Below are 27,260 nucleotides of genomic sequence, written 5' to 3' on the forward strand. Positions count from 1 at the left end.
GTCAAGTCTATCAGAGGTTTAATGTATCCGTTTTTAAATCTTCACTCATTGTAGAAATTTGAATGTGAGGTCCATTTCTAGCAAATGTAGAAGACAGGTTATGGGCGAACCTGTAACTCTAAGTTACTAGGATGTTCCTCATAGAAAATACTCTTTTCCCCACCCATGCTATTTCTTTTTGTGTGACTCTGTTATCAGTAAGTATAAATAAATTAAACTATTATACGAAATTTGAAAAAATTTTGTAAGATTTTAAAATAAAAATCATTAATTCAGAAAAATATGTTAAGGTACTTGTACCAATTTTTAGTTCAGAAAATGTGTTTACCATAATCTGTATAAATAAAACTATGCGTATACAATAGGCAATCACATCACCCTGTAGAAAAGTGGGCAGGAAAGAAATTTAGAATAGACTTGAAAGGAAGATGAGTAACTGCTTCCAGAAAATTCTATGTCAATGTGGTTGTTCTTCATTAATTTAAGATTGTATAAATAGCACCATTATGAAGTAGGGAGGAAAGACCTTCTTTTAATAGGGAACCTGTTTCTTAATAAGATGAGTCTGTACATCAAAGGCCGTACTTCCTGAGACGCTGTTTCAGGAGGCACTCAGTGGCGACACCCACCACCCTGCGAGCAAAAAATGAAATGCCGAACAAAGTACGAATTCTGAGACTACTTAAGGCTTGAATTCATTCAGATCCTCCTATTAAAAACTCTTCAGGGAATTGAGTGAGCCAAATTTCTTCAGATAACTTCCTTTTCTTTCCTTTAAATAACTGAAGCAGGAGAAATCATTAACAATCCCTCCTACCTTTCCCAAATCTTGCCTTTTCATATTTCCAGAATGAAGAATAGAACTTAATTGAGAAACTCAGAAAAGAAACAAAAGGAGGCAAAGTGACTGGATACAGTACAGCTCACTGAGACTATGGATATTAGGGTATAATGTAAAATATTACCACCACCTAATAAACAGACTTCTTGAAATTAAAATCATTTAGAGTCAGTATTAGCCTGACTCATTTTCTTTTAGCAAAAAGACAACCACATTATTTTTGAATTACCGACATAAAGTTTGCTTGCTTTTTTATTTTATATACATATTACTTAAGAATGTTGCCATACGCTTAACACTACTTGAGTATATTTGGTCAAAAATATGTAAATGTCAACACACTATTAAGAATTAGGCTTCTTGAGAGACTGGCAAGCAGTGTATTTTAAAACTGGAATATTTTACAAAGTACTATGATTCAATGCCTTATCTGGGGATCTACTCGCATGTCCATAACTTTTACGATGACTTTATTAGAGCCTGTGTCTATTTAAAGATACTCAACGGTCTCTTCAAAAACACAATAAGGAAGAGACTTTACTTATATGGCATACACTTGCTAAGTGATTTTGTAAAGGGAACACAATTATCCACAACATCAATCATCACACTGTAGACCTTAACTTTCACAATGTTACATGCCAATTATACCACAATAAACCTGGAAAAAAATAAAAGAACTACAATGTTGAACTACATTGTCCACTCACTGATTCTTGAGTTTGAAAAAACTCATTTGGGATGTTGTCATCTCAAGACAAGAGTCAGAGATGTTGCTTATACAGTCAATGTCACCATCATCATTCATGTCTAGAGTACTACTATCATTCTCTTTGCAGTCATCCTCTCATTCATCTAATTGAAGCATCTTCCTATGCCAACTTTCTTTTCTTTGACGTTATAGACGGAAAATGAAAAATACTGAATTCTCTATTGTGTTTACTAAAAACTTAAGGGGCGCCTGGGTGGCACAGCGGTTAAGCGTCTGCCTTCGGCTCAGGGCGTGATCCTGGCGTTGTGGGATCAAGCCCCACATCAGGCTCCTCCGCTATAAGCCTGCTTCTTCCTCTCCCACTCCCCCTGCTTGTGTTCCCTCTCTCGCTGGCTGTCTCTATCTCTGTCGAATAAATAAATAAAATCTTTAAAAAAAAAAAAAACTTAAAACAGAATAAGAAGACTACAAAGACAGAGTCTCCAGACTTTTTAAACGTTCATGAAAAATGATATAGAACTAATGGACTATGCAATAAGGAAATTGAAGATGATATAATGATGACTTATTTCACTATTGCATCATCCTTCTAGGCACTTCCATTATTTTCTCTTGGCTTATTCTTTTTAGTCTTTATTTGGCACAGTTGGAAATAAATAATGAATTAGTTACCAAGATCAGAAAATGGCAAAATACTTAACAATACGGGAAAATCAAGATCATTAAGGTTCCATAATGTATCTTTGACTTACAAAAGGTTCCACTGGACACATAGTAATAGCAAGAGAACTGTTCTTTTCCTATTAAAAACACATTGATTAAAATTTTAAAAAAGAATAAAAGTCATGTAATATAATTCTTCCTACTAGTTAGAAATATTAAAAAAAAAAAAGGTTAAAAAACTAACACCAGGTCCAAAGAACCCCGCTTGACAGTATATCTAGGGTTAATGCATTTCATGATAATTTAGTAAAATTCATGTACAACTATTTTATGTTAAAATTATAAAACGGATCTTCCTTTTATTAATTTAAAATTGTTTATAAGCATGAAAATCTTTCAAATTTTACAAAATTGACATTCTACTGTTCTAGCTACCATATAGTAAAAATTATGCTATTATTGTTAGATTTAAAAAATAATAAAATCAAACTAAACCATTAAAGAATTACACGGAATCTTGACCATATGCATAGATTTGGGGAAAGATCTAAGTTTCAACACATAGGCCACTTTAGTTAAATATCTAGTAAAATGCATGAATTCAGAGTTTATTTTTTTAAAAGCTACATTTTTTTAAGTACCTGAAAAATATGAAATTATGTTGAAGTCTCAGGTTTTTTTTTTTTTTTGAACTTCAATCAATAAGATAGTTGTAAATAATTTGCACATTAACAGTTCCCAAATGGGTGTTATATTGATTCTTTGAAGTAGTTAAGACTATTTTCATTGCAATGCGTTTTGTACTTTCTATTTGAAAATGGCTTATTAAGCAAAGGGAAAATCTGAATTTTTTAACACTTTTTCAAATGGCAAAATAAAATTTTACTTGGATAAATGAAGGATGAATCTAACAGAATTCTTATATGTGGGGCTACTTTTGGTAGTCTCATAAATTATGAGATAAGTCTTCCTCCAGCTGTTTTCAAGGAAAGGATTCAGTATCTTACTTCCGATCAAATTCTCCATTAGAAACACACTTCAATGATTAAACATCTATGAAGTCACTCTGTATGGTATTTAAATTATGTCTAGTGAATATCTCATGACTTCCAATCGTTTCCATGAAATCTCTTCTACTTTCTTCTCCATTATCAAGTAATACCTGTTTGAGTATTGAATTTAAAGGTATTTATCCAATGCCACTCTAATGACCATTTTAATTTTTGGCTCTGGTTCCTCAAAATGCAAAAGTAACTGAAAGTCTACTTAATTATGACATTCAAGAATAACTCCAATTGGACAATATTACCCAATTTCCACTGTAGATTATTTTAGGGATGCTTTTTACACAAAAGGATAAGAAAAATATTAAGATGTTTCCTTAAGGATTAAAAGAAAAATATCTAAGTACTAAGAAGATTCCAAAGTCCTATTTATTAAAACTTTTATTAAAGCAACACAAATTGAGGTAAACAATTTAGAAAACTCTTGGTGTTCTCTAAGGTGAGACTTTGAAAAAGAAAGTTTTGAAAGATGAAAAGGAAACAAAAATCCAAGAAAAATTTATCAGGAGGATGTAACACCAAACATTTTATCCAAATGTATGAGATTAAGCTTTCCTAATCAAGGGCCAATGAAAAATTACAATACATGAAACTCAACCCTAAATTTCACAGAACAAGAAAGAAAAAGTAACATTTCATTTTGAGGGTCCTGGGGCTTCCTCCTTAAGAAGTGAAGACTATAGTGAACCCCCTATTATAAATTAAAAATTATTTTTTACCCAAGTCAACAAAAACTAAATAAAAAAAGAGACATTACCATTACTGATACCACAGGAATGAAAAGGATCATGAGGTTATTATAAACAACTATACTCCAACAAACTGGACAACCTGTAAGAAATGGAAAAATTTCTAGAAACTTACAACTTACCAAAACTGAATCAGGAAAAAAAGTAGAAAATGTGAATAAGCGATTACTAGAAAGGAGATTGAATTAGTACCCAAAATCTCCCAATGAAAAAAAGCCCAGGACCAGATGACTTCACTGGTAAATTTCACTGAACTTTGAAGAAGAGTTAACATCAAACCCTTTTCAAACCCTTCCAAGAAATCAAAGAGGAGGGAACACTCCCAAACTCATTTTATGAGGCCAGTATTATCTGGATACCAAAACCAGAAAAAGGACACTACTAGAAAACAAAACAAAACCCAAAAAACAATAGGTCAATATCCTTGATGAATATAAATACAAAAATTCTCAATAAAATACTAGTAAACCAAATTTAGCAGCATATCAAAAGAAACATTTACCATGATCAAATGGGACTAATCCCTGAGATGCACAGATGATTCAACACCAGCAAATCAATGTGATACATCACGTTAATGGAATGAAAGAAAAGAATGATGATCATCTTACTAGAAGCAGAAAAGCATTTGACAAAATTCAACATCTATTTGTGAAAAAAACTCTTAACAAATTAGGCATAGAAGAAACATCTCAACATAATAAAGGCCATATATGACAAGCCCACAGGTAACATCACACTCAATGGTGAAAAGTTGAAAGTTTTCACTCTTAGATCAGGAAAAAGACAATGGTGTCCAATCTTGCCACTCCTATTAAACATGGTACTAGTAGTCCTAGCTAGAGCAATCGGGCAAGAAAAAGAAATAAAAGGTGTCAGAATTAGAAAGGAAGAAGCAAAAATTGTCTCTATTTACAGATGAAATGATTTTATATATAGAAAATCCTAAAGACTCAACCAACCAAAAAACTGTTAGATGTAATCAATATATTCAGCAAGGCTGCAAGATACAGAATTAACATACAAAAATCAGTAGCATTTTTATGCACTAGCAATAAATTTTCTAAAAAAGAAATCGATCCTATTTACAATAGCATCAAAAACAAAATATTTAGAAATAAATTTAACTAAGGAAGTGAATGATCTCTACTCTGAAAACTACACTGATGAAAGAAAAGGAAGAAGACAAATAAATGAAAAGGTATCCTGTGTTCATGGATTGGAACAATTAATACTGTTAAAATGTCAATTCTACCAAAAGCCATCTCTAGATTCAATGCAATCCCTATCAAGATTCCAATGGTTTCACACTTTCTGATTTCAAGCTATACTATAAAGCTATAGTCATCAAAATAGTATTAGCATAAAAACAAACAGACCAATGGAACAGAATCAAGAGCCCAGAAATAAACCCAAGCATATACAGTCAACTAATATTTGACAAAAGAGCCAAGAATACTGAATGGAGAAAAGACAGCCTTTTCAATTACTGTTGTTGGCATGATTGGATATTCACATGTAAAAGAATAAAACTGGACTCATATCTTACACCATTCACAAAAATTAACTCAAAATGGATTAAACACTTAAAGTATGATCTGAAATCATGAAATTCCTAGAAGAAAACACAGGAATAAAGCTCCCTGACATGGGTCTTGGTAATGATTTTTGGGATATGACACCTAGCACTAACACAAAGCACAAGCAATTAAAACAAAACAAAACTAAACAAGTAGACTACATCAAACTAAAAAGCTTCCATAGAGCAAAAGAAATCATCAACAAAGTGAAAGATAACTTGTGGAATGGGAAAAGATATTTGCAAGCCATATATCTGATAAAGGTTAATACCCCAAAAATATAAAGAACTCATACAACTTAACCGCAAAAAACCCAAATAACCCATTTTAAAAAAGGGCAAGGGACCTGAATAGACATTTCTCCAAAGAAGATACATGAAAAGCCAACTGGTACATGAAAATATGCTCACCATAACTAGTCATTAGGGAAATGCAAATTAAAACCACAATGAGATATTACCTCATGCCTGTTAGAATGAGATAGCAAATGCTGATGTGTGGATGTAGAGAAAAAAGCCCCTGTATGCTCTTGGTGTGTTTGTAAATTGGTACAGCCACTATGGAAAACAATATGGAGGATCCTCAGACAATTAAAAATAGACCTACCATATGATCTGGCAACTCTACTTCTGAGAATATATCCAAAGCAAACAAAGATACTAACTTGAAAATATATCTTCATCCCTGTTCACAGCAGCATTACTAACAAGAGCCAAGACGCGGAAATAACCTAAGTGTCTATGGATTGATGGATGACTGGATAAAGAAGATGTATACACACACACAGACACACACACGATGGACTATTACTCAGCTATAAAAAGAGGAGGAAATCCTACCATTTGTGACAACATGGACGGCCTCTGAAGCATTATGATAAGTGAAATAGTAAGTCAGACAAAGGCAAATATGATATGATCTCAATTCCTCTGTAGAATCTAAAAAACAAAACAGAATAAAATAAAACAAAAAACAAACTCAAAGAGATCAGACCAATAGTTACCAGAGGCAGAGAGTTGGGGGAGGGGAAACTGGAGGAAGGTGGTTTAGGCGCAAACTTCCAGTTACACACTAAGTCCTGGGGATGTGACATGCAGCACGAAGACTACGGCTAGCACTGCTGCATGCTATATAGGAAAGTTGTTGAGAGTAAATCCTAAGAGTTTTCATCACGAGAAGAATTCTTTACCTTTCTTCTTCTTTTTTTAATTGTACTTAAGCATGAGAAGATGGAAGATAGCTAAGTCTATTGTAATCATTTCCCAGTATAGGCAAATCAAGCCACTATGCTGTATACTTTAAACTTACAGTAATGTATGTCAATTATTTCTCTAACTGGAAAAACAATTCTAAGCATTTGTAAACATTTGAAAAACTGAGCTATTTTGTCTAAAAAACTGCAAATATCATTTGTTATTCTTTTAATTATTGTTAACTATTGTTTTATTCTACCTTAAATTATATGTAAATCGACATGGCTTTATTAAAACTAAATCTAACAGACTGACTACCACTACAATAGAAGCATAATAAATCAGTGACAAAAATGGGAAAAAGTCAGTTTTTGAAAAAAAATTAAGGAAGAAAAAGAAAAGAAACATTCAATTGCTGCCATTTCCAAGGGAATAACAAGGGCATAGTAAAAGAGGAAGCCTAAAATTTCATTTCTTAGAATATATTTCTTATTGAAACTAAGGAATAAATATTTATTAATGTCCCTTGATGTAATCTGAATTCCAAGATAGTTTTATTTGTAGTAGTATCTTTATCAAAAGATGGATGTGTGGTTGTACGACTTGATGGGTGCCAGGAAAATAAATTTATCTAAAAACATTTTGCTCAACTGGGGGCCTCAACATTAAATGAGAACATAAGAGCTTTTTGCTCTCTCCCAGGGGTTCTCATTTTAGATGTAAATAGTCTTCAGAGATTGGTAACCGAAGCCACTGACACTACAGTGAGTAAAACAGCTGTCCAGATTGCTCTCCAATGCAACCTGAGGGACTTACACATTTTTGCCCAAGGCCAAATTTGCTCTTAACTTCCAGGTCCATCAGTTTTAACTCGCTGTCAGCAGCTTCCATAGGAGTAAAATACAGTCACTCACATTCCCTAGTAAAAGACTCACCAGGACACACCAGTGCTCGACTCACTCAAGCGTTCAACAGAAGGACATGTATCTGAGGACCTCTTCAACTCTACAATTTTATTTCTATGGTTCTAAGTAACTTATCAGATTGTAGTTGATAAAAATGACAAGCATTTTAATCAGAAAGAGGACAATGCTATCATAAAGTTGTGGAAATAGTCCTGGCCAATATGCGTTATAGTTTTTTTAGTGAATTCTGAGGGAAGGGAATGATTTTGAAACAACCATACACCCTGCCCATCCAATATCCCCCAAATTATTTATCTTTACTGCTTTCTTTAAGGGGGGGGCAGAATTTCAAACGGATGTTTATTTAAAAGCTAAATAGGAGCTAATATTCAAATTGGAGCTTGGGCTTATCTCACAAAGACTACGTACTAAATAAAATGCAACAGTAAAGATTTAGGATCCTTGATAACATAGATAAATGCATATGAGAGAGAGGACAATTATTTGTCCTGGGAACAGAAACAAATATCCCCTATAACTGAGAGCAAAATAAAGAAGAGCTTCTTTGTTCTGAAGGCTTATGTAGACTCAAAGGGCTTATATATATATAACTCAGATCCAATAAAATCCACTATCGATTTTACTCTGCCTCTACAGTTTATTAAAAAAAATTAATTTTAAATAGAAATTAGAATATCGTTAGCTAAAACGAATTCTAACTACAACTTTTAAAAATCTAGAAGAGAATCATTATACGATAAAGAATACATAGGATGTTTATTTAGCGTTAATATTAATGTCTGTTCACTGCCTCCTACTGTTCTTGAAGAAACAACAGTTTCTCCGAAGAAACACAGAACACTCATTAACAAATTATTTTGGTAGCACATAATGTGGGAAAAAAAGGTTTAAATATAAAATAAACAGAAGGTATAGGTTCTCTTAACCTTTTTCAATAGCTCTTCAAAGTATCTGGTACTTTCTGTCAGTTTTCAAAAGCATAATATTTTCCAATCCCTATCAAGATACAAAATATAATGGAAAACGGTGCTTTCTTCTCCTGGAATTGTTTACAGTGTGTGTATGTAGATACATATGTATGTGTGTATACACACACACACACACACACACACACACACACACTGGGACATCCTTTGAGATTGGAGCATAAATCCTATTAAACTCAACTATGGTCTCCCCACCCCTAAAATAGATTTGACATACAGATACAAGCACAAGGTCAAGGTCACAGATCAGTAAGAAAGATTACCAACAGAACTGATGTAACAGCTGGCATTTGATCAAAGCTCCTGGGGTTTTAAGTACACTTACCAGATACTCTGCACTCACAGGGTACACTCTGTTTTAGAAATGTTCCCCATCTTTGAAGACAAGATCTTCATGCACTTTCTGTTATAAAGCATATTCTGCTTAAAATGTTGCACTGATCACAGAACATGAGAAGAAACTTATGTATGTGTATTTCAGAATTAAAAGTTTCTATGAGTGTATGTATGTGCATGTGTATGCTTGCATATTAATTTGTTTTTACTGATTTGATGTGACAACTGGAAATTAATTTAACCTGCAGGTCCCTGAATCATTCCATGGTCCCCCACCCTCCATGCCTTTGTACCAGCTGAAATGAAAATTAATTGTATATTCCCTAATAGCTTGGGACACTTCTTCCCAAATACACAGATTTAACTGCTAAACATTGGTTCAACCAGGAAAATTTTAGAATGTATCCATAGTCTTCCTTGATAACTTCCAAATTATACTTATAAGAAGAAAGTTTTGTTACTGACAACAGCAATAAAAGTGATTCTTAATGGAATATCTTATTGAACAGTGCAATTATCTAACAAAACCATGCCTTTTGTTTTAGCTGTTCAAACAAGGTATTGAATTTATCTTAAATTACATTTATGAACCAAGAATTATATGATGAATGTTCTTACTAAAAGTGTTCTGATCAAGAAATCATCATTTTTAAGGATACATAACGCTATTGGGGTAAATTTATAATGTAAAAGCTTTCCTTGTTAAATCAAGTATCACCTGCTGTAGCTTTGTATAATTTGCAAATTATGATATATGTACATGTAAATGTTCTCAATTACCAGATTTTCATTTTGCAAAATTATTTTTAAATAATTAAAATAGGTTTAAATGGAAAAACCAGAATTGTACTATCCTAGAAAGATTGGGGTTTCTCACTAACAAAGTAAAAAGAAAAAAATATGTATCAAATTAAATACCACACAAAGTGGAACTTCCTTTTACCTGGCAGAAAAAGACTGTGGGTATAGTAAAAATTACTAGTAATGGATACTGATTTGTATAACAAAATTTGATCACAAAAATCTACTGACATTTATTTTCTTTTAAAACAAATACAGTTCCTTATAAGATACACTATTAAAGTCTATTTAGAGGAATCGTTTATCAATTAATTAATCAGTTAATCAAAATTTACATTCTTCTTTATGCGCTGCCTGGATGAAAGTGTTGCTTTGCTTTCTGAAAGGTCCATGGACTCTGACTTGATTTTCCAGAAATGGTAAACATCACGGTATCATTCTTGCCCATATTGACCCAGAATACAAAGCTTTTCAGATTGAAGAGTTTTAGTCGGCCTCAGGCAAAGAAACATCACTACAGACACAATCCAGGGGCAGACAGACATCATGACGATATCTGCAAAGAGAAGACAGGGCCTCACCCCAGGGGATTAATAAACAAAAAACAAGAGTATGCACAATGTACCTGGAGAATTTCTGTCTTTAAATATTAAAGGGTAACATTAAAATATGAAGCTACTGGCATTCCCTCTGTCAATAGGCTATTTATTTAAACGGTTTCATTTTTATTGAAGAAATTGCCACCCATACTTTCCCCTGACCTATCTTTTGCTCATCTGCGCATGTAAGTAAGCAAATGTTTGCAGTAATCATCTCAGTGACTATAGGCAGTCACTACCAATCTGAGCCCCAGCTTTGCTGCTACCCAGTCTCGAGTCTGTTCAGCCCATGCAGCAGGGACAGTCTGCTTGAGGCCCTTGCCGGGGCCCCTGACACTCAGGCAGGAGAACAGACTGAGGTGGGGGGCGGGGTAGTAAGGAGGCTTTAGAAGGCTCTTCTTGAGCTGGAGAAGAAACAAGAAGGACAGTAGGAATAGAAATCAGGGCTTTTCTGACTTCACTTACTGGCCCCAAAACATTTCAGAACAACTTTTACTTTAGCAATTAAGATCCTTAAAAACAACCACTACTATCTACCATTAGCATTACTTAATAAAATTAAGACACTTTTACATAAAAAATCGTATACTCTAGCTTTATGAGCATCTCAATCTATCACGTGTATCTTTTTTCTTTGTTTTGACAGCATGATGATAGTGGAATGGCACACGTACACTGTTTTGGTCACTTCTATGCTTAGTAGTTTGGTCAACTCTAACATCAATGACTGAAATCCTTACGTCAATATTTCCTACTATTTATATTTTGCTTTGTTGTTTTGGTCCCTAACGTGCTTTCAATTACAGCATTTATAAAATGAATAATTTGTTTCATGTTTAAATTCTTGTCATTACACATGAATATCACGTAACAGTGGGAGAAATAATGTAAAGAGTGAAGAAGCTTCTGGTCGGTGCCCTTTCCCCCATTCACCCACACAGTCCCGACAATCATCCTCATTTCATGAAATATATCAGATGCAAAAATACATCAGATAATGCATTTTTGAATCATAAAATAAGCGCCATTTGCCTACAATCAAGCTAAAGGAATAAGACATCTCTTTCACTCCGTAAGCCTCAGCTGAGGACTCACCCCTTCCTTGGACAGCCTTCCCTGAACGCCACAGGCTGAGGACAGTTCTTCGTTTCTGGGACTCCACAGCCCTCAGTCAATCTTTCAGTCGTCTCACTGAAAAATTGTACTTTGGTTTGATTATGCCTGGTCCTCAACTAGAGGGTAAACGACTTACAGGCAAGGATTCCATCTTTGTCACCCTTACGTCCCAGCACCAGGACAGAGGTAGTGTTCCCAGTAGAACAGGCAACAAGTCAAACTCTTAGAGCCTGGGTCTGTAAAATGAGGGGTCATACTTCTAAGGTACTTTAAGATTTAAGAGGATATGGGACACCTGGGTGACTCAGTCGGTTAAACGTTTGCCTTTGGCTCAGGTCATGATCCCAGGGTCCTGGGATCGAGTCCGGCATCCAGCTCCTTGCTCAGCCGGGCGCCAGCTGCCTGCCACTCCCTCTGCTTACGCTGGCGCCCGCGTGCTCTCTCTCAGACAAATTAATAAACAAAATCTTAAAGAGATTTAAGATGATATGATAATGCTATTTACAATATTTGGTTTTATATTCAAGATATCTTTTCCCCCTCCACTCTGAATATAAAGTTACAAAAAATCACAAAATTCAAGAAAAATAATATAGAAAAATAAAGTATTTTATCCCATGCAGAAAGTTCTGTGTTTGGAAGACAGTGTGACTAGTATTCTGTTAGAAAAATACAACATTTAAACATTTTAGAAATTTATCTATATATTTAGAAGATTTTAGTTCTCACAAGAAGATCTTTATTTCAACATCTGTTTATATAAAAAAAAAAAACTGATCATAGTCACCGAATTAGTATCTCTCCCGTCAAGGTTTATAAGATCTAATATGCCCACAGACTATATCTAGAATGGGAAAATGTTTCAGAATACTGGTATCATAAAGCTTTTTATCATTTTTCCCCCTCTCAAACTACACTCTATAGAAAATCGAATAAAACCTATTTAAACATTAAAATATTACTTTGTTAAGTTTTCACATGATGGAGATGTGTTAAGAAATGAAGTTAATACATTGAAAGATTTATTCCCCAAAACCAGACAAATCAAATCCTAAATAAAGTTATGATAAAATGGGGAAAGAAAGGCTTTCTGAATCAACCTTATACTGTATCAACCATAGAGAAACTATTTCTCTATGCCCATTTTAACAATCAATCACTTAAGTAGATAATCATCATATAGTAAAGAACTTGAGCCCTTTAAATTATGTGATAAAGATTAAATCAAATTGGCCAAAGCTGTAGTCTTAGGATAATCTTTTTCATTTAAACCTTTAGAGCTTTAAGTGTGAGCTTTTACCATGTCTGGCTAAATGAAAACAATATCCTACCAAAGTGATTCAATTAGAGTATGTAAAAGTAATCAAATTACTTTTTGAAGACTTAAACCTGAAAAACTAAAAACCAATTCAATAAAAACAAACATTATCCAAGCAGGTCTTGAATACTGATGCAGGAAGCCAACGTGTCACTGCTGTGCCCTCCCTACTTTCACCCTACCCACATGGTGCTATTGTAGTGATATCAAATTTGGACGTTCACCCCTCTTGCCCACGCTGAAGGGGTAAACTTCAGGTCTCTTCTTGCTTCCTCGCATGGTGTTAAACCTAAATAACGTTTCTCAGGTCTGAGGAGGCTAAGAAGTCACGTGGGTCCAAAAAGTATCTCACTTTGATATAGACAGGTAAGATTCTGAAAACCCAAGTTTTCTAAAATGTACAGTAAACCACTCTTTAAAATACTATAAAAACAAAACATATTGTATTCCAAAAGCTATTTCGTCATTTGTCTTAAAGATACTGAACTTTCTAATCAAATTTCCTTGTCATTCATTACAAAATGTGTTGTTTTTTTTCCTGGCACTTTATTCACTTGGCCTAATGACTTCTTTTCACAGCCAAACTGACCAACCTCATAGTCTGCATAATACTGGGAAAACAAATTGTTAGAACTTGTATAAAATGGGAAGGAAAGCTAATTTTTAGAAAGAGAAACCTACTTCCCTATAATGACTCTACCATCAGCTATCATTTTCCTAACAGTATGTCTTGCAAATTGATTCTACATACACGACAGGATTAGAATTCAAAGATTAAAAGGGAAGTGAAAGGTCATCTGCCTAACCAATCATTCCATAGAATGCTTACATCCCTTTATTACCTATTTGCTAACTCTGGTTGTCCAGTTTTTTCCCGAAAACCTCCAGTGACCATGGACTGTCTTCCAAGGTGGTATCTTTTGGAATCAGATAGCTCTGGGTGCAATTTCTAGCTCTTCCACTTACCAAACTGTTCTTACCAATTAGTAAACTGTTTGACCTTGAGTAAGTTAACTACTCTTGGAAGTTTTATTTATAAATGTGCAAAAACCTATGTCACAGAAACTCTGTGAGGGATAAATGTGCCAGTGTTCATAGACTGCTCAGCACAGTGCCTGGGCACAAAGCAGGCATTCAGTGAAGGCTACCTAATATTGAGAGAATTCATTCCACATTTGCACAAGTGCAATAGTATAAAAATTCTTCCCTGCACTGGGGTATCATCTGTCTCCTTTTAGTCTGATAGCTGGTCCTTTAGAGGCCTCAGAAAACAAGGCTAATCCTTCAATTATCTTTCAAACACGAGAAAAGAGCTCCCATATTCCACTAAGTCTATCACCCTGTTAAGTTCTAGATAAGATAGTTAAATTCCGTTGTTGCCAGGAGTCTAACAAAGGACAAACAAAAGAAGACAAATGTTCTGGGGCTCCAGTCTGTGGTGGGTGATACAAAGATGCAATTCCTTTTTTTTTAAGATTTTATTTATTTATTTGAGAGCGAGCTAGAGAGAGCACGAGCGGGGGGGAGGGGTAGAGGGAGAGGTAGAAGTACACTCCCCACTGAGCGGGAGCTGAGGTGGGGCTTGATCCCAGGACCCCGGGATCATGACCTGAGCCTAAGGCAGATACTTAACCAACTGAGCCACCCAGGGGCCCCAAAGATGCTATTCTTCACAAAGTTCTGGCTGGCCCAAGCAGTGTCTAAAAAGCTCTTGGGAGCTTTCTGCCAGGAACTGTGGACTCCTGCGTTGTTTACTGTAAATTAAAAAGGCCCTGCTTTTCCCCAAGTGCTTTAAGCCATATCTCCTCCTCAAATGAAACACCAAGATGTATTTCCTTCGTTTCTCCTTGCGGGGTTGGTTAATATTATATTATCCTAATTCACATTTTAATGAACAAAGGTACTAATGCTAAGAGCAACTGAGTGATTGGTTAAACAGGCCATTAAGTAGCTCGTCCCAGCCGGAGTCGGGTCTTCTCGGTTCTAGCCTTTCCTATTAGTACGTAAAAGTGTCACAGAGTAGAGCAAGAGTGAATCTGGAAACATTTGGCAAAGCAAATACATTGATAGCACTCTGAAAACTCTGGGCTCCTTTTTCTACTCCAAAATCTTATCTCTGTTGTCCTGAGTCTCCTGTTCTTATTAGAAAAAAACCACAGAACAGAGTGATTCAGAGAACAGTCTGTGGATTCCTGGCTCTGGAATTCATCAGTAGGTGACTCTGGTCAGTCACCTACCCACCTCGGGGCTGAGGTCCTTCAGCTGTAAAATAGGAATCTCATATCTACCTCATAAAGCTGCTGTCAGGTTCCCAATGTTCACAAAGCTGTTGTCTTAAATGAAATACGTACGTAAAACACTTAGTATAACATCTGGTATTTTTTAAGGACTTGATTAATGTGAACTATTCTATTAGTCATGGCCATAGCACCAGAGTTTTGAAAAAATAAATAAATTCTTCATTTGCTGGTCACTGCACATAAAGCTCCTTCAGAATTGAGATTGTCTTTTGTGTTTGTACCTTGTGCCTGGTAAGAGGCACTCAAAATTATCTGTTGAATGCTTTAACATATTCTCTATATTTCCTGAAAAACTAAAAAAATACTTTGGATCCGTAAAATAATTTAATAACCTGGTTAATTAATTCTTAAATCTTGCAATATTTTATAAGACATGTTTCCGTAAACCAAAGAGTAATTTTAGGTACAAAAGATACCTATCATTTCTTTCTTTCCTAGACCTTTTTCTTGAAGAATCTGTTCCCAGTCCACTAAGCACAGGAAAATGGATCAATTCATTTCTTCTCTTGGGATCCGAAATTCAACGAGACGGAAAACCTTCGTTTTGGGTTGCTTTTTTAACGAGGCCACTTTGCACAGATGACAATACCAAGGAGTCAGTATGCTGAAAGAAAGGAATGAAGTAGGCACATACAGAGAAGCAAAGATGAGGAAAGCAAAGGGAAGAAAGAAGAGACGGTCAGGAATTGCTGAATGGTTTTCCAGCTTCGAGGAGGTGCAACGCACTCGTATCACTGGGTTCCGGAAGAGCTTACTGCATGTCGCTAGTGAATCCCCCCTACGTGAGCTCTGTTGAGCGGGCCTCTGTCCTGTGCAATCGCAGCGTCCTTGTGATATTGTAACAACACTATAGAAGACAAACTGTCCCTCTTTATCGATGGTCTTAAAGACCTCTACAAATATGAACAACATCTCCCTTACTTTTCCTACAGTGCCTTCACCTTGTGGATGGTCTAAGAGCAACACGTATCTCCAATTTTCAAATGGGGAAATCTAATGACACAAAGAGGTAAATAAGTGGTCCAAGGTCATTCTTAGAGTTTGCAGGGGCAGAGCTGATAACAGAATTTCAAATTTCTTATTCCCAGGAGCTTGAACTAACCAATAAACCAGCTGCCTCCCTTGACGGAACTAAAGTATGCCAATTATCCAAACTGTGTAGGAAACATTGACCAAAACAGGGGTTAATTGGACATTGGTTGTTTTAATTCCATAATCAGCTCTTTCCCTGAGCTACCCTGGGAGTGAATAACATATCTTTTGCAGGAATGGGAAGGAGGCCAGCACAGGCCATCTGGCTGAACATGTCCTTTCGTCAAGTTATCCCTGCAGCTGTGTGAAACTTCCTGATGTTGAAGAACTCTACAGTTTAATTTGTTTTATCATTTTCCCTCTACTCTATTAAATTTGAAAGTAGATAAATCTTTATTTTCATATAAGCCAAGCAGTTTAACTGACTGTGAAGTTATTGAATCTACATGAACTTATATATTCTGTGTGTGCGTGTGTGTGTGGGGGGGCAAAGGCGATTGAAATTTTCTGACATCAAAAATGACTTCTCATATGCAAAATGAGAGTCATTCATTTAAAACATGGCCACTAGAAAGGAAATAAAGACTTACTGTTCTTTTCACATTCAAAGTAAAACAGAATATTGATCTCCCTCTTAATCAAGAAAAAAGGAAACCATGAAAGAGCACGGTAGCCTGTTTCCTTGTCCATGTTCCTGACTTCCACTCTGTCATTTTGCTAAGGTGACAACAAATCTGGACTATTAAACTCAAGAGCAGTTCCTAAGACTCAGAGTTAGATTCACATGCATCATGTGAGTTCAAATCATGATTCTAGCGCCACTAGCCTAAGGCAATAGTTAAGAGTTGCTCCAGCTCTTACGCATATATTTTTTCCCTCCCACTCCTTTCTTCCTGCCTCCTCCACCTTTTCCCTCTTCAAGTGGTTTAGTTTCTCTCCTTTTTTCTATCTGTTAATTCTCAAGTCTTAAATTAATTCTACTTGTTTTACTCATCAATGCTGCTGGTATTCAGAACTGCAACGGCTCCTGGTATTGACGGGGAAGTCACATTCTCTATGCTGGGAACTGGATATAGGAGTGGGACAGGGTGGGTTATTAATACTTAATAATGCAGTATTAATGCCTAACTGTGACTCAGACTAGAGTTGTCCAAGCCCTAGATGATGAGCCTTGAACTAGGTTCAAGGCCTTGAGAATGGACATTTGAAAAAAGGCGAGCTTAGAGGGAATGTCTTTACCCAGTATACAATCGGAGTATTTTCTCTTCATGTGAAGGGTAAGGGTCCATGCCAGGGAATTACAGTAGGAATCAGACAAGAGGTGATAAAATCTTAAGGAAGACACTTGTATTCAAGCTATATGTGTGAGTGGATGTGGAAAATGAATTCCTAAAGTAGAACCAAGCACTAAGGGTGGGTAGATGGGTTATTTTGAAGTTGGCAAGCAAGCAAAGACCAGATGGTTCTTGCTCAGAGGGCTAGATAGCAAAATACTAGATAAGGGGATCTTGATTCAGCTAACCTCTACCATCGCCAGAAGAATATGCCCCGTCCCTAATAGGAAATGGGTGCGGCATCTAACGTGAGCAGCATCACACGTGACAGTGCCTGCGGTCAAACTGCGTTACTGAAGCTGGGTGGGAAGCAGTGTTACCCTCGGTCGGGCAAGGCCAGGTTGCACCTAAGGGCTCCAGAGGCTTCTCTTGTTTCATTTGCTGCTGTCAACTATTGGATTTCCACCTGTCTCCAATTCTTAAATAAACTTTGGTGGCTCCTGGTCCTAGATTACAGCCTCAGCCAAAATGTTTTGACAATAACTGCCCAAAGGAAGAGTCGGAAATAACAATTATTCCATGGTGGGATAAATAAGAAAAGAGGCAGAAGGTTCTAATGTGACAGTTCTCCAACTACTACTCCCTCAATTCCTTCCTGCACATCATACAGAATGCCTCTTCCTATTACAGGACCAGGGGAGGGTCAACGGAGGAAGATACTGAATTTGGCCATCTGGACCAGCTCCTGGAACTCCGGGGCTACAACCCATACTTGGGGGAAAACAAGTGACCTTGTGTTATTATCCGTTTGTGCCTCACCTTACTCATTTAAAAGGAGAAGCCTCAACAAGATCCTCTTTTTAAGATTCTATTGCATCTCCCCAGGCTCCAGCTATTTCAGCTCCTTATTTTAAAGACCTCTTTGAGAATGTTCTTAGTACAGCTAAGACTAATCACTCTGCCTTTCTTCCTCTTCTCCATCTTTTAGAACTGATGCTCCCTTCAGAGGGTAAGTATGTACTCCCACTCTAGATGGAATAAAATGCCTTCTTTCATCTTCTTTCTTACTCACAAAAGGGAGACTTTTGTAAGTGTTGCTCCAAATCTTTTGCAGTTGCGCTTTAGAGATAATTGTCATGGATATCAAAAGGAAATAAAAATACTTGCATAAATGATACCAAATTTTCAAAGTGACTAGAATAAAAAATTAATAGACTCTTCTATGCATATCATAATCAGAGGAGACATGGTACCCATTGCTCCATTTACTTTCCCCACAACATACTCTAGAGTCCAGGCATGTGACAAAGATTTGCCAAAATAGTCCCACTATTAAAGTGGAAGAATCTCTAAATATTGTCCATTTACATCTGAGATGGTAAGAAACCTCATCCAGGATTCTTTTCCTGTAAGAATTTTTCCTCCTCTCCTTTACTTGCCCCGTTTCTCTGACAAATGTTTTCTCCTCTATTCTGAATATCTTACAGTACCTAAAGAAACTCAGTCTATTTTTGAAATAAATTCCAGAGGCAAGGACAACAGTTAAACAATTTAACTTACAAATTCAGCTTTAGTGAGTACAGTGGTTTCGGATGTACTCACAGAAATGGCTGGTAAGTTTCTGTATCCATTTACATAAGAGAATGCCATTCAAACTTTTAAGACTTAGTGTTTTCTAAAACAAAAAAACAAACAAAACAAAAATATCTAACCGCAAACATGGGTTTGCTATAAAACAGTTTGACCAAAGTTGACTTACTAAAAGTACGGTGTCCCCTCACCCTCCCAAAAGGTATGTATACTATAGGAATACTCGCGAAAAGATGACACAAAGCCAGGGGGTGGGAGGGACACTCCTTCAATATACTAAGAACATCTACGGTGTACTAAAAAAATTCCCCAAATTTAACAATATTTTTGTTCTAAATATATTATTCAATAGCATAAACATTATGAAGTAAAACTGGTTGGAACACATGTCAGAATAAAAGGGTCATGTGGAGTTGTGTATAACCAGCAAAATGAAAGAACAAAATTATACATTAAAGCCTGAATACTGGAACAAAACTAAGTAAGAATGTGCCCTGAATTTCTACTCTTAACTACATAATCAAGAAAATGGTCATCAGATAGTTGATACTAGTCAAATCTCAGTACAATTATGACTGAAAAGGGTTAAAAATGATTAAACCTCCTTAAAATCTGTTCAATACCAGTTTTTAGTTATTAAAAAAAATGCCAACAGGAAAAACACTTCTACAGCTGCAGAAGATAATCTTTGTATTTTGCACTGTTAAGTATTTATACCTTTGTGTTATCTGTGATGGACCTGGGGACAAAAGAGAATTGGAAGTAACCCACAAAAATCAAGACCAGTAACAACACAAAATCAGGACTGAGAAACTAGGGGCTCCTGGGTGGCACAGTGGTTAAGCATCTGCCTTCGGTTCAGGGCGTGATCCTGGCGTTCTGGGATCGAGCCCCACATCAGGCTCCTCCGCTATGAGCCTGCTTCTTCCTCTCCCACTCCCCCTGCTTGTGTTCCCTCTCTCGCTGGCTGTCTCTCTCTCTGTCGAATAAATAAATAAAATCTTTAAAAAAAAAAAAAAGGACTGAGAAACTAAACTCCATGAACTATTTGACTGTACTGGCTACTCACAGGACTAGACACCACTTTAATCCTTCCAGCTTTTAATGTCAATAATTTAAAATGAAGAAAATCTAAGAGTCAGATTTTCCACAGTTCACTTTGGAAAGAGCTTCTTTTACACCTTCAAACAATTCGTATCATCAAAAATTCCTCCCAATTTTCATTTATAAAACGTACCGTGAGCTGCAAACACAGCCACACTGGGGCTCATCCACTGGCAACTCCGGGTAAATCTGTCTGAGCCTCGGCTTCATACGCGGGATAGCAATTCCCTAAAGGGACCGCTGTGCAGACCGCGTCACATCTATACAACACCCAATACAGCAAGTCCTTAAGAACTGTTAGCTGTGTCCCCTTCTCTCTAGCAGATACTGCTGATGATTTACATAGCTGTTTTAATATCATTTTATATTAATTAGGCAAAACCTATCCTTTCCAAAATCAATCAGTGTAACGGAAACTAAAGTAAGTTAGTACCATATTGCAAATGTTTTGGATACTCAAGTATTTTCAACAACCTTTTATATGACACCACATAGCTAACTAACAGAATATCTACCTACCTGCCAGACTCAGAAATCTAAAGTAGAACCATACAGTACGTATTTACTATGAGCTGGTACGCTACGTTAGAGGACACTGCTTAGTCACAGTACTGGGCCTACTGATTTCACTATCCTATTGTTTATAAGATCATTCCTTCAAAGTAAATCGCTAGATTTTTATGCACTACAGGGAGAATTTAAGCGTTACCCGATTCCCCCCCCCTTATTTTCACTTAATTAAAGGAAATAAAACTATTAGTTCACTGAAAAGTATCAGCCTTGTCAGTGATAACACCTGGATCAACTTTAATTTTGCTAAAGAAATGTGATTTTTAAAAACTTAACGTTTAAATGGCCTTTGCTTTTTACAGTGAAAAATCCTGTTGACGGTGTAAACGCTCCGTAAGAGGGCCGTTGAGAGGACAATTGTTTCAAACACGCCTAAAAAAGTGGGTAACATACTGAAGCCAAGAATTTGGGCTTTGAATCTGAGTTCAGATACTAACTTTTCTGGGATTCTGGAAATAATGTTACCTATTTAATAAGGCTGTAAAAAGGACTTAATGACGTTAAACAAGCAAAGTACACAGTATTGTGGCTGGTGTCCTCTATGTACTCATAAGTGGAAGCAGATTCTACAGTAAATAAACTGTATTTTTCCCCCTAAAGCAAAAAAAAAAAAAAAAAAAAAGACCAAAACCAACACAAAAAACAAAAACCCAGACTATATTGACATGTCTTACGGTTTTTTCAGTACTACAAAAATGATCTAACACTGTACCATCACAGAATAACACTAAAAAGCCAAAGTTATGAATCATTCCAATGTTATATAAATTAAATAGTGGTCCTACAAATACAGCTGCTGAGCCAAATGAAACAAAGGACACATCTAACTCGCATTCTCTCTCTCTCTCACGCACATACACGCACACACACGCGCACACACGCACACACTCCCCAAAAGGAGCAATCAGGTAAGAGGAAGTCACAACACGCATCTGAATGATCTGAGTGTTAGTCCACTGTCACTACCCTATAACCTTGGCAGCTTGCTTAATCACTCTAAATCTCAAGTTTCTTCAACACCAGACGGGGAGAACAAACTCTACCAGAGAACAGTTGGGAGGATTAAAGGCTGTGCAGTCTGATGAAGCTTCTCAAGTTTGAGATCCGAGGCTCCCGGAGACGTGGCTGCACAGACCTGCGCGACCGATGACGTCAGTAGCTTCCACCAAATTATCAAGTCATGACTTGAACCTCAAAGTATTAAGAAATGTTTCAGGTTTGTCAAAACTCTTAAAAAATCTTTAAATCTATACATGATCTGAGGTATTACTATTTCCACGAATTTCAGTGCTCTGGGAAGCTGGTAGAGATTTAATTTTGTAAGAATTTTAATATGCCATGACCACGGAGGAAAGAAAATTCTTAAACCTGTAAACCTAACCCCATGCCTGCAACCATAGCTTAAGAAATTCCATCAGTAAGACTGAAAAACTCATTTATGATTACAGAGACTATTTTTTATATAACATTATCTGACAGCTGTTGTGATAACTGGTAGCTGTGTGTGTGTGTGTCCCCTACTGTAGTAGCTTCCTAATTGGCCCCCCTCCAATACATTCTCCACATTGTAGCCAATGCTCTTTGTAAAAGGTAAATCCCCTTGGCTAAAAACCCATAATGGTTTCCTATTTCACTTCAAATAAAGTCTGAATTCCTCTCTGTGGTCCGCAACGCCCTGTATAACCTGGCTCCGGTCAATCTAACCAATTTTATCTCAAGTCATTTAGTCTCTTGCTCATTACACTCTACTAAGAGGCTGTCCAACAGAAATATAATGAGAATCAAAAATGTAATTTAAAATTTTCTAGTAGCCATATTTTCCAAAAGTTAAAAAAAAGGTACAACTAATTTGAATAGATTTTATTTAACCCAATATATCCAAAATACTGTGATGTCAATATAAAATTCTTAAAATATTTTATATTCTTTTCATCACACCAAGTCTTCTAAATTAGTGTGTATTTTACACTTAGAGCCCATCTTAATTCCGACAAACCCTGTGTGGCTCACGGCTACCACACTGGACAGCATCACTGGAGCTTCGGTGTCAGAACAGCTCTTTCTAGCCCTCTAATCACTGTATGTGAGGTTCCCTCTTCTAGAAGGCTCTTCCTTTGCCCCTTTGCCTCCTTCCCCAACCCAGTCTCTGTGTCACCTCCTTTCCCACAAGCCTTTCCCAATGGCTTTATGCCCTCTCAAGCACCCTGAAGAACACAACTGTTTTGTGTTTCTGTAAGTCTTTTTTTCTTGCTTGCTTTTTAAATATTTGTTTAACGCCTGTCTTCTATCACTACTCTGTGATTATTGCTCCATGAGGACAAGGATTAGTTTTACTCTGTTTGCCACAGGCATGTCTAAGACACTTAACTTTTGCTGAATAAGTGGGTATCTACACATATTCTTCATTTCTCTCTGACCACATAACTCTCATGCTGAAAAGCAACTTGCAGCATAAGAAATACATAGACAATCACTTAAATTTATCATGTAAGACAAGTAAAGGTGTTTAAAAGGTATAACTTCAAGAAATCCTTTGATTTTTGTGCTTTTATAAAGATTGAAAGAAATAATGACTTCACTTAAAATTACAAGCACTACCCAATGAAAAAGTTAAGTTTTAAACTCAGATCAATCATGAAGCATTTCCAATATTTCTCTTTTCTGTGGTTTCCAGGGAAATTATTGTGCTAATTGCAATTTATTTGGCATTCACATTTGTACACTTAGATCCCCTAAAGATCTACGAAAGCTTTAAACTTGCTAAGTAATTCCTACAACTAAAGGGAGAAAAGAAGAATCTGGAAACTACAAGTGTCCCGGGAAGAAAACTAAACTTTTTAGTTAAGATTTAAACAAATTTAACTTTTCTCCTCTAGCTTCTCATTTTCCAAATTATTTACTATAATTCTAAACTGAGATCGATGATTTACTTCAGCATTTTACACTGTTACATGGAAAGGTGGTCAGTAAAAATTATGCAGTTTCTGTATGTATTTTAATATAGTCAATGCAAATAAATGTCACATAACTGACCTTCTGAGAGGGAACGATATTAAAATTACAGACCCCCCTTTTTTTTTTTAATGTTGAAATCTGAGACTAAACTGACAGGTAAAAAAATGGGAATAAGAGTTTATATATAGCTTCACTATGCTGCATATAAAAGACTGTATCATTCATTCTGAAATAGCCAAAAGTTCTATTGCATCATTTTATGGTAACCTCGTCAGGTCCTCTGTTATCAAGAGTAGCATAAAGAATATATTAGCACAGGACATGGCTGTCTTACACTGAGACACACAAACCCCTACACACAAAAAAACTATCAAATATTTATATAATGGTCCAGGCACTATACATGTGTCCTTTCATTTCATCTTCATCATAACCTCAAAAGGTAGATATATAATAATGCCCATTTTGAAGATGGGCAAACTGAGGTTTAGAGATGTGAAATAGTTGCTTGTAAACTTTGCTCGGCCCAACTGTTCAATCAAAGAGCTAGGAATGGAGATTTTTTCCCCCCACTAATGGGAGAGAAAGGCTTAGAAACGGTTTACTGTAATTCCTATGACCTGTAAGCTTTATATAAACTTCAATTTTGAGCATGAGACAGCCAAGTCCCCAAACCACACCTCCAAAGCCTACTAGTTTCCCACTACTTCCATGTTTGGTCAATTTGGTTTCCCGTCAGTTCTCTAGCTCCTCGTTCATTTCTCTGCTAGAAATAAAATGAGGTTATGAATTTCAGCCCAGGTGGATGAAGGCAAGTCTACTCTTGTCAGGCGTGGATTTTTGGATAGACCTTCTCATTCTTTAACTTGGATACTTGTCTGACATGCACTGCTGGGACCTATCTGCAACCCCCAACTCCATCCCCCGGGGTCCAATGTTTCCAAGAACAATTAGAATATTTCTCAAATTTGCCAATTCAGCATTTAATTATGCTTCAAGGAGGCCATGCCTCGCTGGCCTTTCTCTTTAGGAGGTTCCTACTACCAAGCAAGAGTCTCTGTTAGCTGTTCTCTTTCTCTGCTCAGCCATTATTACACTACAAAGGAAAACACTGCCATAAAATATCAAATACCAATAGACTATAATGTGTTTGTGATTATGCCATTCACAGATTTATTTTAATACAGACACTATAATTTTATTATAAAGATTTGCTCCTAGTTTTTAATGTCTTTTTTAGTGATATCAATATTTTCTCACTCTTTCTGGTATAAAAATTTACTGGGTCCACATTCATGGGGAGCAATCCACAACTCTTGTGTGTGTATAAAATGATATTATCAGTTTGCTTTAATTTACATCCTACTTGGATATGAGTTCAATTTTGAGATTTCTCATTTGTTAAATGTACTCTTTATATTAACTGATTTCTAAGGTTCCTACTACTTAGAAACTCTGAGTCTAAGCTGAGCTAATGGACACCAAGTAATAAAAACATTAACTCATTAACTGAGCTTAGAGAATTGTCACCCACATATTTAAAGTTGTCCTCATGAATGACTTTCATTTTATGGCCTAAATTAACAGGCATGATAACATGCTAAACGTTTGTCTTCTCCATATGTTTCATGTACCTAGAAATCTCTGACCAAAGTTAACATGCAGTTTTCTTGGATGTTCAAACTAATTTGTTGATATTGGTTAATAAGCATAATGTACACAAAATGAACCTAAATAAGAAACAGATTTCATAGCTTTAAAAAATTCAACATCATGGATCAGCAGATGAGAAAAAAGATGGAGTCAACTTGAAGTGAAGAACTCTAAGTATGTTTGTACCTCCCTGTCCATTGCTCAGAGGAAGAACAATGTAAAGCAGTCACTTGAATTACTCTGACTGTAAGACAATTCTATAAACATGGTCCCTAGGTTGGTTCTAAAACAATGAAACCCTGTTCCTTCAACACAGAATACTTTGAAGAAAAGCTGATGGTAAGGACTCACTATAGTCAGCACAGCAAAAATTGAAATTGTAAACAGACAAGAGAGAAAAAACAAAGTGTGTGTGTTGGTCGGGGGGGTTGGTTGAACATTATTCATTTGACCGAGAAATATTTACTGTGCAGTTACTATGTGCCAGGTACAATAAGAATTGTGGCTACTTTGGTGAACAAAAAACAACCTCCCACTCCACCAAAAGAAGAAGAATGAGGACAACAAGAAAAGAAAACATAAACATCAATTTCTTTTATTTGGTATTCCCTTCTCTATCTTCCCATTCTGAGTTAGCCGAACATTATGTATATGCATGCCATGCATTTCTTTTGAGAAGGTGAAAGATTCCAAAATTTTCAAAGTTTGGAAAGTAATTACAAAACTAAAAACTAAAATTAAAACTAGAAAAAGTTTAAAACATGTTTTATTCTGGTAAATATTCTGGTTCTTAGTTCCATGGTTTATTTTTCCTCTATGTTATCTCAATTTACATTTTTTCAATAAGAAAAAACTACAAAACTAAGTATATAAGAATACACTAGTAATCAATTTTGATGGCTTATATTCAACAGAAAACATCTCTAATAGTCTTAATTTTGCCATCAAGTTTAAAAGTTCTTTGAAAACAGCCCTTCCCTTTACGGATAATAAAACCTTAAATTTCAACACATCAGGATTTGGTATATTTGTATTTGTTATTTAACAAATGCTTAAAAATGTTTCTCCATACACCCATTTTCTGTAGAAGTATCTGAGAGCAAGTCTAGACCAATGTTCATGACCTCTTCTTACCTCAATCTTCTGTATCAGGATGTTTTTGTGATACAAAATTAAAATTAGTATATGCAGAACAATTACACATTTAAACGGAAGTGAAATGCAATCTAAAAACTGTAAGGCTATATACTAATTTCAGGAATGCAGAAGTAAACAATGGAAAACAACTTTAATTCCGTCAGTGAGCTATTCTGCTTCCTCTCTTTCGGAAATCAAGGTTCTGATTATAATCGAAGGATCAGGATGGGGAGGGAGGAGGCAAAGGGCACCTGCAGTTCACATGTGGCAAGAGGCTTAGACAAGAGGAATTTCTCCTCTCCCTTTCCCAGCACAGATTTATAGGTACCCTCAAAAGTGCAGCTACGACATTTCAAGAATGCCTGAAAATGGCAAGGGGTCAAATCCCAATCACAGATATTTCAACCATTTTGTGAAATATCAAAACATTTATTTAATTCATACCAAGCAATCCTAAATTTTACACTATAAGTATCTGACAAACATTCACGTAATTGAAAAAAAAAAACCCAACTTGAAAAAGTGTTTCAATTTCCTACAACAGAAATCGAACAGTACCATGTTTATACAAATGAATGAAATTAGTGAAAGAATAAAGTAAATAAAATATTTCTTAATTTACTTAATATAGTTTAAGGTGGTACAGTGGCTAACTCTTTTTTTTTAAATGAAAATCTCTTTTCTTATTCTCTGCACCACATTATGCAGGACCTTTAACAATGTAATATACTGAAAAACAATTAAAAATCATTTCCTAAACC

General features: G+C 35.9%; 1 protein-coding gene across 8 annotated transcripts in view; it reads right to left on the minus strand.

Moving 5' to 3' along the window:
• NRIP1 (nuclear receptor interacting protein 1) overlaps nucleotides 1–27,260 on the minus strand; it is a 101,084-nt gene that overhangs the window by 8,040 nt on the left and 65,784 nt on the right. The window contains exon 4 of one of the 8 annotated variants that reach the window (XM_045785446.2): nucleotides 6,449–6,547. The exons of the other annotated variants lie outside the window; for them this stretch is intronic. The gene's annotated coding sequence lies outside the window, so the exon portion shown is untranslated. The remainder of the gene's footprint in view (nucleotides 1–6,448; nucleotides 6,548–27,260) is intronic. 8 annotated transcript variants of the gene reach the window in all.

The sequence above is a fragment of the Ursus americanus genome, chromosome 4 (genome assembly GCF_024610735.1).
Source record: "Ursus americanus isolate L20-20 chromosome 4, mUrsAme1.1.p, whole genome shotgun sequence".
In the NCBI taxonomy this organism is placed as follows: Eukaryota; Metazoa; Chordata; class Mammalia; order Carnivora; family Ursidae; genus Ursus; species Ursus americanus.